Source organism: Sphaeramia orbicularis, chromosome 11 (genome assembly GCF_902148855.1).
Source record: "Sphaeramia orbicularis chromosome 11, fSphaOr1.1, whole genome shotgun sequence".
In the NCBI taxonomy this organism is placed as follows: domain Eukaryota; kingdom Metazoa; phylum Chordata; class Actinopteri; order Kurtiformes; family Apogonidae; genus Sphaeramia; species Sphaeramia orbicularis.
The window spans coordinates 26,780,538-26,799,192 of NC_043967.1; the positions used below are offsets into that span (position 1 = coordinate 26,780,538).

General features: G+C 36.9%; 1 long non-coding RNA gene across 1 annotated transcript in view; it reads left to right on the top strand.

Annotated features, from left to right (window-relative positions):
• The first annotated feature begins 1,176 nt into the window (after positions 1 to 1,176).
• Positions 1,177 to 18,655, top strand: part of LOC115428416 (uncharacterized) — a 590,809-nt gene continuing 573,330 nt past the window's right edge. The window contains exon 1 of the long non-coding RNA XR_003936623.1: positions 1,177 to 1,257. This is a non-coding gene — a long non-coding RNA (uncharacterized LOC115428416). The remainder of the gene's footprint in view (positions 1,258 to 18,655) is intronic.

Consider the following 18,655-nt stretch of genomic DNA (forward strand, 5'->3'; position numbering starts at 1 on the left):
TTCTATGAAACTGGGTTCATTTTGGTACCTGTCACTTTGCTAGCTTTTTAGACCCAATAATAAAAGAGAAATTTGACCTCATGATGACCTCAGATAAAAGAAAAAAAATTATACTCCGAAAATTAATGAATTTTTAATAAAATATTGGGACTAAAAATAGGACCAAAATTGGGACATGAAAAGCTGCCTAGATGTCAATGCATTTGATCTGGAAAACATCGGTTGAAATGGTCTTACCGTTATAAATAAAGACACTGTATTAAATGTGACAATCCTAGTGGTTTTTCTAATCCAGACATGTAGGTTTTTCATGAATCATCAGTCTCATCCCAGGTTTTGTATGTAACCCATTGTGTCCACTTGTGTTACATGCGGAACCTGCTCATTTAAATGCATATAGATTGCGAATGATTTTGCAACAGCAGCCATTTTTGTGAAGCACTGTGCCTTGCATAATTAGTTCAATTCCCAAAATGTACCTGTGAGAGAAAAAAAAAAAAAAAAAAAAAAAAAAAAAAAAAAAAAAAAAAAATATATATATATATATATATATATATATATATACATATATACATATATATATATAAAAATAATAGCATGTAATTTTTGTGTCCTTTTTACAGTGTTACATGCAGAGTTTTGTATTAAACACAGTATAAAATTAATATAAAGATGTGTTTCATCTGAAAAATAGTTTCTCTTTTATCTCAGTAAGTATCTGTTTTGAAAATAGACCAAGGTGCTTCCAAACTTGCTTCATAACATTAGTCTACATCTGGTTTGAATTTTTAGCCCCTTGTCCTGTTTTTAGGGGCCAGTTTCATATGCGCACCCATATATGTGCTGTTATTGTGGATGTAGAGGTAGTGAAGTTAGTTAATGTCAACACACAACCTGCTCACTGTACAAAACACACTCCACATAAATCTCATGCACAAACATTTGTCAAACTTTCCTATGAGTGGATAACACTGCCCTAATCAGCAAGACCATTTACATGATTTCTTTCGGAGTACGTACGTATGTAGTGACAGTAGACTCAAACTTCCTATTAGTGAACCCGTTTACATACTATGATCATTATCCGATTTCTGGAGTTGTCAGAATACCTAATGTAAACCATGTAAACAGTATAATCTGATCTGCTTTATTAGATTACAGCAGTAATCTGATAATGAGAAATCAGATTACACCTGGATTTCTCCCCCATATTCTGAGGTCTTCCTGCATGTATTCAGATTACACTGATTTATTTCAGTCTTTTACATTTACGCAATTAAAATAGTAGAGACCGGAAGTTATGTAGTCGAGTGGAAGATGACAGGAAGTTTAAGTCTATTGTCACTACACATGTATGTACTCTGAAACAAATCTTATAATGGACTGGAGCGTCTAAACCAAGGTCTTTCTATTATCGCATTTGTTAACCCATAAAGACCCAAACATTGACTGTTTATCAAAAGCATCTACTGAGCTAAACTGTTAATCCACTAATCCTATCAATCCATGTAAATAATTTGTGTAAAATGCAGTTTGTCATCTTTTCATGGTCATCAGATATGACCCATTTGGACATTCAGAGGTTCCGTAGTTACCGTAGAAACACCGTCATCTTCTACAACATTGATTCACCAGTAAAACCCATGGAGTTGGATCAATGACAGCAGTCATAGACACCTGTTTTATCTTCAGTTAATGATATTTTACTGAAAAGTCCCTTTTTTTTTTTTAATCAGTTTTTCTGTTTTGATACAGTAACCTTTGACTTTGCTCTGAACTGTTATGAGCATCTACATGACCAGTCAATTAAACATAGGAAAATAGATGATTTTCACTGGAAAAAATGCAAAATTCAGAGGGTAATATTATAATAAAGGGTGATAAATCGCTTGGGAAAGGTTAAATAGAGAGAAAAATTCATTTGGGAACTGCCACAAAAGTCACACTGGGTCCTCATGGGTTAAGTGCATGTAAATGCACTAGATCTGATTATTACAGTTATCTGATTAACTGGTCTACAATTTTTTTAAATAAATTATCTGCCTCAGAGGTTAAATGTGCTAAATGTTACGTATTTGAATAAGATTAATTGGAAAACAAATTACAAAAGTGCTGGTTTGCTGATGTTTTCAAGGTATATGATAAAGTGTTATTACACATATTGGTTATGTACATTTATACAATAGATTTATAAATCTTCCACTAATAGAACCTGTAAAGTGAGTGTATTGTAATGTGCAGATGGTGTTTTGAAGTAGATCTGGGAGCTCTGAGACAAATATTACTTTTGAGTAAAACCCATTCTCTTGTCAATTCTCGAATTTCACATTTTGACCCAAGACTGTATCTTGGAAACTTCAGCAAACCAGCATTTAGGACTTGATTTTTCTTTATCAGTGACTCACATGTGGTAAAATTTAGCTACTTTTATTCTGGAAGCATTTTACTTGTAGACCAATTGTTGGATTTTTATGGTGATGTGAACTGGTTCATTGTCTTCCACTCATGTTTTACAAGGCCACTTCCGTTTTCTACAATTTCTTTTTTTTTTTTTTTACTCATGGGTAGATGTAAAAGAACAAAACAAATCAGATTAACAGGTAAACATGCATGAAGACATCAGACTATTGGGGAACCATCCAGGTGTGTTAATCACCTGGATAACTGCTGTTATCTGATTAAGAAGATCAGATTATGTTATTTAAATAATCACTTAAGTAATCTGATAATGACAGAAATCAGAAAATGATCATAGTTTTAGTGTCCATGTATTTTAGTGGGGATCATACTTCTATGTGTATTATGAAAGGGGCTGCATGTTGAAAATAGAAAATTATACTTTTTTTCACAGACAAAAGCATAAATACAACATGTCTTGCCACTATGTCTTAAAGGTTCAGTGTGTAAAACTTACTGACATCTAGTGGTGAGTGTGAAGATTACAATCAAATGAGAACTTGTAAAACATTAGAGGAGTGTTTGGTTGTTAAAGGGTTAAAATGATAACAGTTCTTGTCAACATTCAGCCGTAGCAGTAGAAGAAGAAGGAAGTCTGTTCTGAGTGACTGTATAAACATGGTGGACTCCCTCTGTACATAGAAAACAATTCTAAGGTAACGCAACACAATTCTTTGTTTTCAAGTGTTTATACTTTATTGAAAACATTATTGGAAATATTACCAAGTGGTGCCAGGCAAAACAAACCCCGCCCCTCACAAGTATTGTAGCTTAGTTTGGCATCGATCCAGTTGATGTCATCGTGTCTGGGTGTGTGCTGATGTCAGCATATCAAGGGCCTCTATATATGTGCCAAGTCTGAAGTAAATTGAAACAAAATTGATGCTTTTATAGACATTTGAAATTTCGCCTATGATAAGTAAAAGGGAAAAAAAAGGAAAAAAAAATTAATAGAAAATTTTAACTTTGACCTAATTTTCCCAAAATGTAACCACATGTATTCTGGGTCACTGGCAATCTATAAACCCAATTTGGTATGAATTCAACCAATAGTTTTGCTGCTAGAGTGTTAACAAACAAAGAAACAAACAAACTGAACCAAAAGCAACACCCCTTGCCTCCCCTTCGGGGGGTGGGGTAATAATCCATTCCTGCAACCACATTCCCTTGTAGGTGTTATACAAGGAACCTTTCAGACCTTAAAATTCTAAATGAATAGGAAGTATTAGTACACTAGAAAAGCACTCGGAGAGCGCAGACCTCTGCCAAGGCAGATCAGTCCCCCCGAATCACCACCAAAATTGAATCATTTGTTCCTTGTGCCAGTATCAACATTTCCTGAAAATTTCATCAAAATCCTTCCATAACTTTTTGAGGTATTGTTCTAACAGACAGACAAACAAACAGACAAACCCCAATGAAAACACAACCTCTGCCATTCCTTGGTGGAGGTAATGATATTACAGTATTTGAAAATATTAAATAGACTGGTGTCCACTATGAATTGCTTATTTCATACTTTTTAAAATTACCTATGGTATATAAATAAAGTATGATGGTAGCGAACATCCAGCCACTAAGGACCCAAACATGTTTAATAACTGTCAGTGGAGACCAAAATGAAGCTTCAGGTCACAGTGATATCTGACTTGTATCCCTAAGGAAGTGAGAAACATGACTTCATATGAATGTAGTCTAAATGCTAATGCTAAACTAGGTTAATCCCTCTTCTTAATCGAGTAAATTCAACCAATTTGTACCATCTTATGCTGTGTCAGACTTTCAAAGCTGCTGTGCTCCTTAGTGTTTAAGTGTCACTGGGCAAATATTTCATAATTACCTTTCAGCATATTGTTATTCAAGTGGTCTGAGGAGACATGAGACCTCTGCATCCTCTCCTTACCTGTTATTTCAGACTGTGGAAAATTTAACCCCCCTGATGACCCAGTTTTGGCTAATGGCATTTTCACACAGGTAGGACGTTTTATATATATATATATATATATATATATATATATATATATATATATATATACATATATATATATATATATATATATATATATATATATATATATATATATATATATATATACATATATATATATATATATATATATATATATATATATATATATATATGTATATGATTGACAGCTGTAATTACCAACCACAGATCAAATTATGATGGACGTGACCTACAGTACTTGTAAAATGTTTTGGGACACCCTCAAAATTTACAAAATCTGAAATCTGAAATGTATGAAATATTTGTATTTCAAAACATGTGGCTGCATCAGACAGACATAAACACATACAAATGGTAAAAAAAAAAAAAAAAAAAAAAAAAAAGTATGGTTAACAAGAAAAAAAAACAACCTAAATTCTTGACAGTTTCAACACATCATACTCTGGAGGTGTTTCAAGGTGCATTATCTTGCTAAACCATTCAGTTTTGACCTCAGTGGAAGAGCATGTACAGAAGGGAGAATTAGGGTTTAGAGAATAGAACAATAATTGCCAGAGTTCAGTGACTTAAGGGTGATCACAAATGCATGGGGTGTCCAAAAATGTTTTACCACCACAGTAGATGTCATTTTACTGTTCTACTATACAGGGTGTATCAGAAAAAAGTAGACTTTCAGGAAAAAAAAACTACATAAAACCAAAATGCAAACCATGTAATTCTCCCTTGGTTGACACCAGTGTCCTGGGTCAGTTTTCATGCTTCAGAGAACAATGCTAATTTGAATTGTGCAAAATAAAAGTCTTTTGCGCATGGAAGTGTGAGGGTTAATATGAGATCTGTCACCATGGATGACAAGTTCCATTGGTCTTTTACTTGCATACATAAAACAGGAAAAAAATAATTACATGTTAACCCCCTACCATCGATACAAAGCTTTCATATTAACGACAGGTTTGAGTCTATCATGCCAAACACAAGGGTTTAATGCTGTTAGTGAGGATTCTTTAAGCTTGTTTTGAGCTGACCATTTGAAATTTGAAACATTTCAGTCAGCATCTGTGATTCATTGCATCATCTGGGTGTTCCCTCTCGGTAATATCATTTGTTAGAAACAGACCAGTAACCACTGGTAAATTTGGCCTCAAACTTGCATAATTAATGGGTATAAAGGAACGGGGTCCATGTGGAAGACTGAACATGCTGGAATCCTTTGACTAACAGAAGTGTTAGTCGAATCAATTAAAATCCTGAAGTGTAAAACCCAAATCTTGACTCACCGAGTAAATTTTGCTATTAATTTTCAGTTTCTCGCCAAGGTGTGAAATCTTTGTATTGATGGTAGGGGTTTAACATGTGATTATTTTCTTCCTGTTTTATGTATGCAAGTATACTGACAGTCAATAGAAACTTTGAGGTAGAAATGTATGCATATTTCTACTTGTAGGGGGGTTGTAATCATTCATTGTTGATTTATTGATGACTTAGTGCTCAGGTAGTTGAGATAATGATGAGTTGTCATGTTGTCACGGTTCATTGCACATGGGTTGGCCTCTTTGCAAAAGTGGGCCAAGTACACATTGAGCAATACTCAGTGGGTATCTGCACAATTTGAGGATTGGTTTTGAAGGCCTATATAAAGGCCCAAAAAAGGCCACCATTAATAGTCCAGTGAATGGCATCATGCCACGTCTATCACGCGAACAGCGTCTCTGGGCTCTGGGTATGGTGGAGGCCAGTTTGAGCTACAGTAATATAGCCAGGCGTATGGGCTGTTCCCAACCCACAATCAGAAACCTGGTTGAATGCCACAACACCACAGGCTCTGTTGACCATAGACTGCGTCCAGGGCGAGAGAGAGAGAGAGGGACAACTCCCGACCAGGACCACTACTGTTGTGACTTTGTGTTTGGCAGGTGCCATTTTCTTTTGTTAAGTTTTTTGTTTTGAAATTATTCTTGAAACTTCAGATTTTTGTTTCTGTATGCCAATATCCTAAACAAATGATTCATATGAAAAAATTCCAGTTTAGGGTTTCAAAATAAAACTTATGTCGAAAAATATGGTCTCAAAGTTTTCATTGACTGTGAGTGTAAAAGACCAATGGAACTTGTTATCCATGGGGCCAGATCTAATATTAACCCTTACACTTCCATGTGCAAAAGACTTTTATTTTGCACAATTCAAATTAGTGTTGTTCACTAAAGCATGAAAACTGACCCAGGACACTGGTGTTAATGAAGGAAGAATTACATGGTCAATAAATATGTATAACCAGATTTTCAAAATGTCTTTGCATTTTGGTTTCATGTTGTTTTTTCTGAGAGTCTAGTTTTTTTCTGATACACCCTTAAAAGTAGCATAATTTTCTATGACAGCATGAAACAATGCCATCTCATCCGTATTTATATTAATTCTTTTGGTTTGCACTGAGAGGAGAGAGCGGCAGAGGGACAATGTCCATTTCAAATTTCGGCTTCTGCAGCTTTCAGGCTTTTCTCTTTTTTTTTTTTCCAAAGTTTGAAAAGAGACATTTATTTCATCATGTTTTGCTCATCATTTTGTTGACTACTGTTTAAGGAAATTAAAACTGTAAAATGTGCTTTCAGATCACCTGGAGAGGAGCTCACATCAGCGTGAATGTGAGTGAACATGTGATGTGATGTGATGGAGCTCTAATCCAGACAAAGTGTACTCAGAGTGCCACAGGGTTCTTCACTCCTTTCCTTTTCTCCTCCTCCTACTTCAAGTCCCTCACCAATTTGATGCTCTTGCATGCTTCATGCCCTCTAGCGCCCAGCCTCGTGGACATGCATATATGTTTGGGATTATATAATCAAGCTGTTACGCAACGCTAAAAGACGCTGAGGCAAATTTACAGAGGGAGAGAGAGTCACTGAGTGAAATGTGTGTGTGTGTGTGTGTGTGTGTGTGTGTGTGTGTGTATCTTGTGTTTCATGTTTGGATTAAACCAAATCCCACTCAGCTCTACACACACACAGACACACACAACTGCTCGCCCTTTAGAAATCCGCTGGTAAATCTCTGGTTATGGATGTTGGCTCTGACTGATAGTGTTATTGTGCAAAGCCTGTGTTTGTATCTGTGTAAATCTGTGCACGTGCATCCTCAAAATACAACTCCATGTCCCTTTTAACATCACGCACATACAGAAACTGACCTTATCTTGCCTTTTTTTTTGTATCCTTATCTCTCATATGCACACTGTTCTTCCGTATATGACTCTGCAGCTTTCACATGCTTTAACCCCTTTTTATGTCTTGTTCTTTGTCACCGACTTGTGCTAACCTTGAGTGTGCGCACGTGTGCAGTATGTCCGTGCACATCAGTTCTTACATAGTGATGTGTCCCTGGTCTGGATCAAGAGCATAAAACAGAGGTTACCGCTAATGTGTTGTGAAATCGTCTCTCGCAGGTGAGCAAACACCTACTCCTGCATTAGGCAAAATTAAAGCCTCAAGAGGTACACTTCAGTCCTCTTCACACTTATTGTAATCAACAGCTGAACAGCACCCACATCACAGTCAGTTTATCTCATTAGACATCACTCAGAGTCCCTGAGAGATGAAAAACACTCTTTCATTAAGCAGATATGGTGCATACAAGATACATTTTGTTGTATGCATTTCTTAAAATATCTAAAAATGGTGGCTTTGGTTAAATATTGACTACAAGGTTTTCCACACCAAGACATGGGCACAGAATTTCTGCAGACATTCCCCATCCACATTGGAGTGAAATGACACTGTAGTGGACTGAATGGCACATTTTTTGTGGAAATAATCTTTTGAGTTGGGGTTTATTTTTATTGTTGTTGACTTAACCTCCACAATTGTTTCATTGAACTATGTTTTATAGATTTTAATAATGTAACTTTAATTTTACAGTTTGGTCTCCTACCCTCATATATGGTTACGAGCGGTGAGTAGTGCCTGTTAAAGAATGAAATCACAGACATAAGTGATGCACTGTAAAAAAAAAAAAAAAAAAATATCTGTAATTTAACAGGATTTTCACTGTTTATTTTACAGATTTTTCCTGTATTTTTAAGATACAGGAAAATATCAATGAAATGACAAAAATAGACTGTGATTTTACTCGTCAAATGTAAAATAACATGAAAAAACTGTAACTGTGAATAACTGTAAAATTTCCATTTTTTAAAAGTTTTTTTTTTTTTTTTTTTCACAGAAAATACAGTTAAAATACATTTGCAAATGTATCGGAATTTCACAACTATTTCTTTTCTATTTATGAGATTAAACTGTTAATTTAAAGTTTAATACTGTAAAAAATAATAAAACAAGATAAAATTACTGACAATTAACCATAAAAGAAGTATTTGTTCTGCAAATTTAACAAGACTTGTTTGTTAATTGACAAATATCTTGTGTAATTACAACAAAAATGCTGAATAAATGTATTTTTGTGAATGTATAACATGTATAACCGCTGATAAACTGTCAAAATACAGTTTTTAATCAGTGGATAGTCTCCATGAAAATTTTGTATATATATATATATATATATATATATATATATATATATATATATATATATATATATGTATGTATGTATGTATGTATGTATGTAATTTGATTGTTTTAATACATGTTAATATTCTTTATTAAAATTAAAAAGTAAAAAAAAAATAAAATAAAATAAAAAGCAAAATGTCATGTAAAGTTAGGGCAAAAAACTGTATTTTAATTATGGAAAATTACCATATTTTTATGAGATGATTATTTTCCATTATTTTACAATATTTTTTCGGCACCCCTGCAGCTGGAATATTACTATCTTTTTATTTTTATTTTATTTATTTATTTATTTTTTTTTTTACAGTGTGGTAATAGCTTATGTCAATGTCAAAATGTACCAATACCTTTGGTTGTGGAATAAAAACACAGGATCTACATCACACATGGAGGGAGGTTTACATATGGTCACTGACCCAGTGTTACATCCAGGTCAGCCTGGGACACAGTTCTAGCAGCATCTGAAATTTAGAGTGACCATTTCAAAGCTGCTGGAACAATATCTCCTTAACATACATACATCTTCTGAATCGCTTTATCGCGGGGGTGCTGGAGCCTGTCCCAGCTACCTATAGGTGAAGGACGTGTCGGCAGTTCATTGTAGGGCTGACAAATATAGAGATGAACAACCAATCTCACATTAACCAATTAACCTATTAGTGCATGTTTTTGGATAGTGGAAGGAACCCTCCCCCTGAAGAGAACCCATACACTTACAGGAATTGATCCCAGGACCTTCTTGCTGTGAAGCAACAGTATTGACCACTGCACCACCATGCCGCCCCATCTACTAAATAACCAGTATGAAATAAAAAAGATCTGCATGTTTTTGGAGCTAAAAATACAGACCTTAACAGTTTCTACAAAATTGCCATACCAAACTGACATCTTCTCTTGAGTCACGAATGGGCAATACTTCTTTTCTTCCCCCTCAAGTTTGGAGGTTTTACTGAATATATAGATACTGTTTTTTCTAAAAGTGCAATCATTAGCCTCGCTTCATTCTTTGCAACTATTTTGAGAGAGGTAAACAATATGTACATTTGCCCTTGCATAATAGGTTGTCATTGCATGGTCTGTGTACACATACCCAACTTTGCAAGATCCCTGTTGCTGCTGAAGTTTCACAGTATGTAGGAGTCATTAGAAATAGGTTGAGGGGTTTGGTCATCCAGAAGGAACTCAGAGTTGAACCAGTGCTCCTCCACATCCAGAGGAGCCTGCTGAGGTGACATGGGTGTCAGGTCAATATGTCTCCAGGCCACTTCAATGATGACGTCAGCAGACCCAGGAAAACCCCTGGAGGGATTACAACTCCCAGTTGGCCCAGAACCCTCTCCACAGTACCGTTGGAGGAGCTGGAGAAGAAGGTTGCTGGGGAGTGGGATGTGTGCTTATCACCCCCAATTAAATAGAGGACAGTGGATGGATTTAATAATGTAAGTTTGATGGATTTTCAGTGTAGTGCCATATTTAATTTGGCTGCCAGTCAGTGGTATCTTATCTCCTTTTCCAAAGTTACTTACATTCTGTCACATCATTAAAATTCAATTATTGTTGGCTGGCTAGGTACTGTGTCAGAGACTGAATTTCCCTACGGCGATAATAAAGCAAGCTGACCTTTAACCTATGGTCCACAGAGACCTTGCCTACTTTTGAGGAGGAAAAATATTAATATGAAATAATATACACTAAGCTGATACATATCTTGACAACATTTATTATGTAGTTTTTCTGTCTTTAGAAGAAATCCATCTTGGATAAATCTGATTAACCCTTTCATGCATGAATTATGAGAACCTTAATATTTTTTTTCCCCGAGTGATTTTCATTCCTCTTAGAGGATGACCCCCCCCCCCCAAAAAAAAAAACAACCAAAAAAAAACAATGCGATTGAATTTTTTTTATAAACCTATTTTTCATGGAGTTACAAAAATGTCCACTCACCTGGACACCATGTGTTTAATTTTAGAAACAAAAAAAACATGTATTTACTGATATACTGTGTGAAAACTATGAAACGAAAACATGTTTAATGCTGCTAATCTTCTCACATTTTAACACACTCTAATACCAGTTATTGCTCACTTCATGGAGATAATATGCAAAAAAACAACAACTTTTTGTTTAAAAAATCAACTAAAAAAACCCTGTTAATTACAGTCTAATAACAATTAGTAGTTTGTTTTTTTACACTCATGTTACTGCAGATCAGGTTTATCTAGAACAGCAAAGTTACAGTAATGGTATGAATTACAGTGTATGGGATGATGGATAAGTGTCCACTGTGTCAGCTGATATGGAACTAAAACAACAAATCCATGAATATACAAGAGAACACCTTTGAACAGCTGCCCACTGTGACCACTATGCATGAAAGGGTTAAAATGCCTCAAAATTAACACAAAAGCAAGAGAAGCCAAAGCCTGTAAGACGATGCAACAGATGATGTCCGCACTACCCAATTAATACAAACCTCAACATTCCCTACCCCTACCCCTATGTAAGTGTGAAAACAAATTTATGTCTGAGTAGCTTACTGAAACAAATATTTCCAACTGTCTTTGTTTGCTTTTGTTAATCAGTATGTAGTTACTTGAGTTAGCCAATGCAACACTTAATGTTATGGACAATATATGGCTCATGTCCATACAGAGTTTTTATTTTTATCAAATCTTATCACCATTTTTTATTCATTTATTTATTTATTACTGCTGAGTTTTTATTGAATTTAGTAAAAATGAGCTGAATAGTGTGAGATTACACAAGGCCATCGGTTTCTTTTCCTCTTGCCCTTGTCACCAGCTTCCACTGGTAAGTAAAGATGATTTCACATAGATTTTCACAGGTAACGATGAGGAACTGGCACTACTTTACAATGTTCTAATATTAATGTTCTAATACAATATCTTTTTATTATTGTACTGATTGAGAAATCCCTTGCAACAGCAGCAGGAATTACATACGGATAAATATGCATTAAGCAAGTGCAGATACAGTACATATTTGGGTTTTATTACATATTGGGCTTGAGGAAGTGTTTATTGACTAGAGAGTCAAAGTATCATGTGTGACTTGTATCGGTCAAATTGAAGATCACTGAGCAGAACATTGTCATTGCTTACAAACTGCGCTTAGTTGCTGCCTGTCACGTTGACTGATGCCATGTAAGGTTCACAGATTTATCCTTAGCACTGACAGAAAGATAGGGTAGTATGTCAGGATGACAGTTTGGGGCTAGTTCTACCTGCCCATACCCCCATGTGCTCTGTCTTTAACTACTGTCTCTATCTTTCGATCAGTCTCTGTCTCGATGATTCTGTCTCCTCAGCCCCATCCTGTCTCCGCTGATTAATGTCCGTAAAAGAAATAATAACTTTCTCAAGGTAAATGAAGTGGGGACAGGTGAGGGCCGGGGCACCTGTTTGCGCCATGTATTAACTCTCTATGCTTGTGGGATTTCCTGCTACATTTACAGTGCTGGCATCCATCTTTTTTTTTGCCCATAAAACTCAAATGACTGAGCTTTCCTGTACTTTGTATCCCACAGAGCGTGAGCAAATAAAGTCTTCAACAGGAGCTGTACGCAGAACTGGAACATTTCTGCAGACATTTGTGTGGACATGTTTACTGAAGCTGGTTTTATTTGTGCTCTAAGGCCCAGTAATGTACTTGTCATCCAAAAAGCTCTAAAAATGTAATATTAAAATCATATTAAAAAAGGAGCAGTAAATTTAGATGTGCACATTCAATGATTAACACCATATTTTACTTTTTTATTAGACTTATGAAACCCTTCGAATATTCCTTGGAGCGCTTTCTATTGTGTCGCAGAGACAATCTAAATGTTTTAACATGAATCAGTGACTTTAAGATATCATTAAATTCTTGACAGGGCGTCATATCTGAAATGTTGGTGGTAATGTAATTGGACTTGGAGCTGTTATCTTGGTTTCTTATCGGACTGGATTAGTTTCACATAGGTACGTGAGGTAATGCCACTTTACCACAGGACGTCGGTAACATTAATGGCCAGTTCGCACGGGATAAGAAATATGAGTAAAACTACTAAACTACGTGGGAGGGATAAATCTGTTCACGCACCACCGTCCCTTCCTGTCGTTATGTGCGTATGACGTTGCGTTCCAATTAGGCTTGAGTGTCCAAAATAGAGCCTGGCTCGGGTCGTGTATTTCTGTCCAAACCTGACAAGTGCCCGACACATTTGCGTCTGAACCCAACCCGGGAATATGTTTTAAATGAGTTGTTCAAGTATCTTCAACTCTGGAGATCCGTTAGAATAAAGAAAAATAATGTTATAACCAAAACCAAATTGATAAATGAATGGTGTCCAAAGATGATTTAAGTAAACCCAATATTTTGGAAGTGTACAATTTATCAATGTCAGAATCACCAGACAGTTCCTGCTGTAAACTGAATGCATGGAGGGATGATTTCAGAGGCAGACATATGGGAGTCAGTCTGTACTACAGCCCAGACTAAAACAGTCAATACTCAACTGACGCCGCTATGGTATAAATGGACAATGTAAACCTATGTCATTCCAATTAAAGTAAATCAATATAATAGAAATATTCCAGAAATGTGCACAAAATGCACTTGTTGAAGGGGACACGGCTTCACCATGTTTGGAAATGCAGGAAAATAAAAGTCTTCTGTAAAGAGTTTTCTATATTTCAGGGTTTTAACCAGAGAACGACTGATATGTCAAAGATGAACAAATTCTGATAGATCTGTGTTTACTGAAGGCCTAAAGATCGATGCAGTGGGTTAGAAAAACAAAAATCATGTGTTAACCAAAGTGTTAAACAGTGGGTTAGGTTAATGCTACTAACTTTTCCTCTTGAAAATGAAATAAATATATACTTAAAATAAACATCAGCTTGTCATCGTTCAAATAAAAAAGCATAAAAGTAAATGTAAGGGGAAAAAAATGCACTAAACACTATGCAGATAAATCACACCATCCGGATAGAGTGAATTTGATAGTGGTTGGATGAGAAGTATAATCATATACCATTCTGACACCCTATTGGTTTGTAGACGATCCACCACACCTGACTTTTTGCACCATTCCAATACTTATAGGCAACTAGTCCTCATATCTTCTGCTCCATTAAACACATGTTAATGCTCAGTAGGACACATATTCATTCATTCATTTTCTGAACCCGCTTTATCCTCACTAGGGTCACGGGGGTCGCTTGGAGCCTATCCCAGCTACATAGGGGCGAAGGCGGGGTACACCCTGGACAAGTCGCCAGTTCATCGCAGGGCTGAACATATGGAGACAAACAATCACTCACACATTCACACCTATGGGCAATTTAGATTAACCAATTAACCTATTAGTGCATGTCTTTGGATGGTGGGAGGAAGCCGGAGTACCCGGAGGGAACCCACGCAGACACGGGGAGAACATGCAAACTCCACACAGAAAGGTCCCAACCCCCATTGACTGGTGTTGGAATCAAACCCAGGACCTTCTTGCTGTGAGGCACGAGTGCTAACCACTGCACCACTGTGTAGGACACATATATGGTTCTGTAATACATTTGCATTGGACTCAAATGCATTCATTTTCAATGGGCATATATGCGGCTGAACCAGGTTGACTAGTGCATCCCAAATGTTTCAACATTAACATTTCAGTATAACATTATAGTCATTATGGCCTTTAGAAAAATGTTTTTTGGGGAGGTGGGGTAGTGAACTATAGGCCCCTCCCCTGTGGCACCACCTAAGTGTTTTGTCCTAATGGCATTTTTTTCCCCTTACATTTACTTTTATGCTTTAAGTAGTTTTGAAACCAGTACTTTTACACTTTTACTCACTTTTTTTTTGTAAAAAGCTTGAGTTGATACATCAGCTTCTACAGAAGTCTTTTTAAACCCTAGTATCTATACTTCTACCTGAGTAATGAATGGGAATACTTTTGACACCTCTGTTGTCTTCTCCCTCTAGTAGATTGTGTTTTTCCTCTTTGTCCTCTCTCTCTCTGTTCTTTTCTGCAGGTTTCTCCGTCTTTGGATCTCCACATTCCTGATGTTCGGTGACTGATCTCTATCCTGTCTAGTGTCTGACTGTCATGTTTGCTTTTTTTCTCTCCTCTTTCTCTTTCTCTCTCCCCATGATGGCAGACGGCCATCCACCATGAGCCCAGTCCTGTTGGATGGTTTTGTTTTGTTGCTGTATAAATAGAATGGATTGATCATTTGCTCATTCTTGGGTTATTTTACAAGACAAAACCAGGTTAAATCTGAAGCTGCCATGCTATTGTTTCCGTAAGTCTATTGTATGTCATAACATTTGTTTGCATCCAGAGTTGCATTAATGTTTCTCTAAGATGATTCTCAGTGGGGTTCACGTGTTTTGTTCCTGATGAATCCTGGTGTTGTCATCTTGGAATATAAAAAATCCACTGATGTTCAGACACTGTTCATTTGTGACTAAGTATTTTTCTTAAGAAATTTCAGATCATTTGCGTTATCCACATTTTTGAAAGGATAGTTTGTAGATGTAAACATTTTCATAATGTAATTTTACTTTTTTCACTGTAAACCATAGAGAAAAGTTTGGAGTTGACATTATTTATAGGTTACTATGGTATTATTTTACTGGTCTGGTCCACTTTAGATCATATTGGACTGTATGTGGCCCCTCAATTAAAATGAATTTGACACCCCTGCTATCATCTGTAAAGGCATTTCCTCATTGTATTGACTATTGTTTTAAGCATCATATCCTTGGTGTGTGTTGTTATGTTGTAAATGCTCAGTTATGTACCCTATTAGTGAGTTAGTTGATGAGGGTTATGGATTGAAAGCGCTGTATGAGTGCATGTAATTGACCCAGTTATGTGCAGCCTTGTTGCAAAATACAGATGCTAACATCAGTCATAACGCACTTAAGGGTGAAAAAGAAAACGATAAAGATAATCACAAGGCTCAACATAAAAGCTCTCCATTTATTAATACCACTGATGATGTGAGTCTTTGTCAGTGGAAGTGGAAGTATCGCTACTTTTGACCTGAAAAAGAACATCTTGATTAATGTGTCCCTAATCTGTGTTTTATTCCAAGTACTGCTGTCGTTTCTGCTCAGTGTCAACGCGGCCTCTCTCCTTTCCGGTGCATGGAAAGAATGATGGAAGAGGAAGAGGGTGAAGCAGGATGTGTGTAGTGGCGGTGGTGGGTGAGGGGTGATGGGTTGCTGAGGTGATGGGGTGAGAAGCAAGGGTCCGGGAGAGTTAAGGGATGAACGAGAAAAAGGAAAGATGGATGAGGGTGATGAGTAGAGAGACGGAATGAGAGTTGGAGTTGGAGGCATGGGGGGGGGGAGTACGGGGGTGAATACTGGGTACAAGGCTTTATTTAGTGCATGCCTGCAGGTGTTGCCTAGTAACAGAAAGGAAACAGATCGAGGGAAGAGAAGAGCTGGAGAGCACATCTCCCTTTATCTTTTCACTCTTTCTCTTTCTGCTGCTGGCCTTACCCTCTTCCAAAAAATCCCAACACATGCACACACTCACAGAAAGACAAAGACAGCCTCTCTCCCCCAGACTGTCACACACACATACACACACACATACATACATACACACACACACACTAATAGTAAAAACCCTGTCCCTCATTAGCAGTCAGGATGGCTGCTGTCCTCCTGTCAGGAAGAAGAGGAGGAAAAGAGGGCAAGGAGAGGCAGGAGGAGAGAGATGAATTAGAGAGGAGCGTCAACACCGAGGAGAGACATGGCAGTAAAAATCTCCTGTAAAAAAAAGAGGAAGAAAAAAAAAAATCCACCAAGGTTGTTGCCATAGCATTTGTTGCTCCGATACACTTTCTCATCATTTGCTCTTGGACCGGTGTTCTGCATTTTATAGCTTTTCTTTTCTTTTTTTTTGGTGATTTTCTCTCTAACATCACAATACACATCTAAGCACCACAATTGTTTTTAATGAGTCTTATTTATATTCAGCATCTTCCCAAAGAGCTTATAAAATGAGTGGAAAAAGGAAGGCGCTCAATAAACAGCTCAATGTGTGGTCTTCAAAGCGTGACCCTTCCAAGCATTGATCAAGGTTAGATTGTGTGTTTGTTTGTGTGTCTGTGTGTAATTGACCTAGTTACCTGCAGTCTTGTTATGAAAGCTAACAGATCCATCTTATCACATGAGAGAAAAAAAACAAAAAAAACAAGACGACATAAAGACAGTCACATTGTCTTTGTTGATTCTACATGAAAAATGTCCACATGTGCTGCTTATTACGTGTGTCATTCTTGAAAAATTGAACAGATCCGCTTTTGTCGGCGCATGAAGAGGCACAAATTGCATCACTAATGTGGCTAATAATCCAAGGATGTGTCTAACGTCTGGACTACCAATGAGCAGTGTGTTTCTTTTGAATCTTTCTATGCTCTTTCAGGTCTAAACAGATGCAAAAGGCTACATCCTCGGGTGTTAGCGACGCCGTGACTATGAGCGTGTGACCGTTGTCGGCTGCTCATGTTCATGCATGCATGTCTTGGTGGCCGGGGGAAGGGTGTGCTTTGCATTTTAACATGCCATCTCTTTTCCAAGGCTTTTTCTCTTTCTGTTCTTTCATTTTCTCTAGCACCGTAAGTGACTCTGTCTTCTTACTTGTCTTGCTTGTGTTTGCGAGAAGAACAGAGGGATAACCTTGAGTAAAATCCCAAATGTATTACAACATAGGACCTTAACTTTATTGAACTGGAGCCTCTGATATCCTACCTTAAAAGAACTCATTGAGAATCAATGCCGTAACCGTTGCCAGTGTACAGCAGTTGGAATTGATTGAATTAATCTGGGGTGATGCACACGCACGTACACACAACACACAAATTAATCCACACCTAAAAGCCGTCTGGTTTCTCAGAGAGCTGGCTTCTAGTGAAAGCGCTGGAATTTTCTAAAAATACATTTTTCCCACATGCGCTGTGCCATATAAAATATTTATAGCAAGCCCTCGTCTGCTAAGAATGGCAAAGATGCTACAGAAAGAGAGAGAGGACGGTGCTGCCAAAGCTCGCTGTTGCCTCCATCCCTGTGCCAGAGCTTACATAAGAGGTAACTGCAGTTAGAGAGGGAGTACAGAGCTTTACACTCTCTGTAGTTAACACACACACTCAGATACAGAGTGACATTGAAGAACAGACAGGAAGAGAGAGAGGACTTGTTCGATTGTGTACTCCATGTCCAGGAATCTATATTTATCAGCCTCCGTTTATAGCGCTGTTATGCATGTCTTTGGTTTTACGTAGCTTGTTGCAGGTTTAGTCCATTATTCAAAGCCAAAAGAACTACTAATACGATAAGATTATTGGTGGGACTGCTCAGAGGCTTACGGTGTCAGATTTGGGAGTTCTTGTGTGTTTACGTCAGATGTGTACTGTTGAAGCTAAAGGCCTGTTTGTACTCCACTGAAACAGAGACATTAAAGTTAATTCTGGTAAGGACCAAGGTTATAATAGTTTTGGATTTTTCATTATAGTTTAGTTTTATTTAGTTTTGACTTTTTTTCCCCTCTAATTCAGTTAGTTTTAATTAGTTTTTAGAGCAGGTTTGCTAGTTTTTATTAGTTTTTGTTATTTTCTAAATCCTTAGTTTTAGTTTTTTCACATCTTTTATCTTC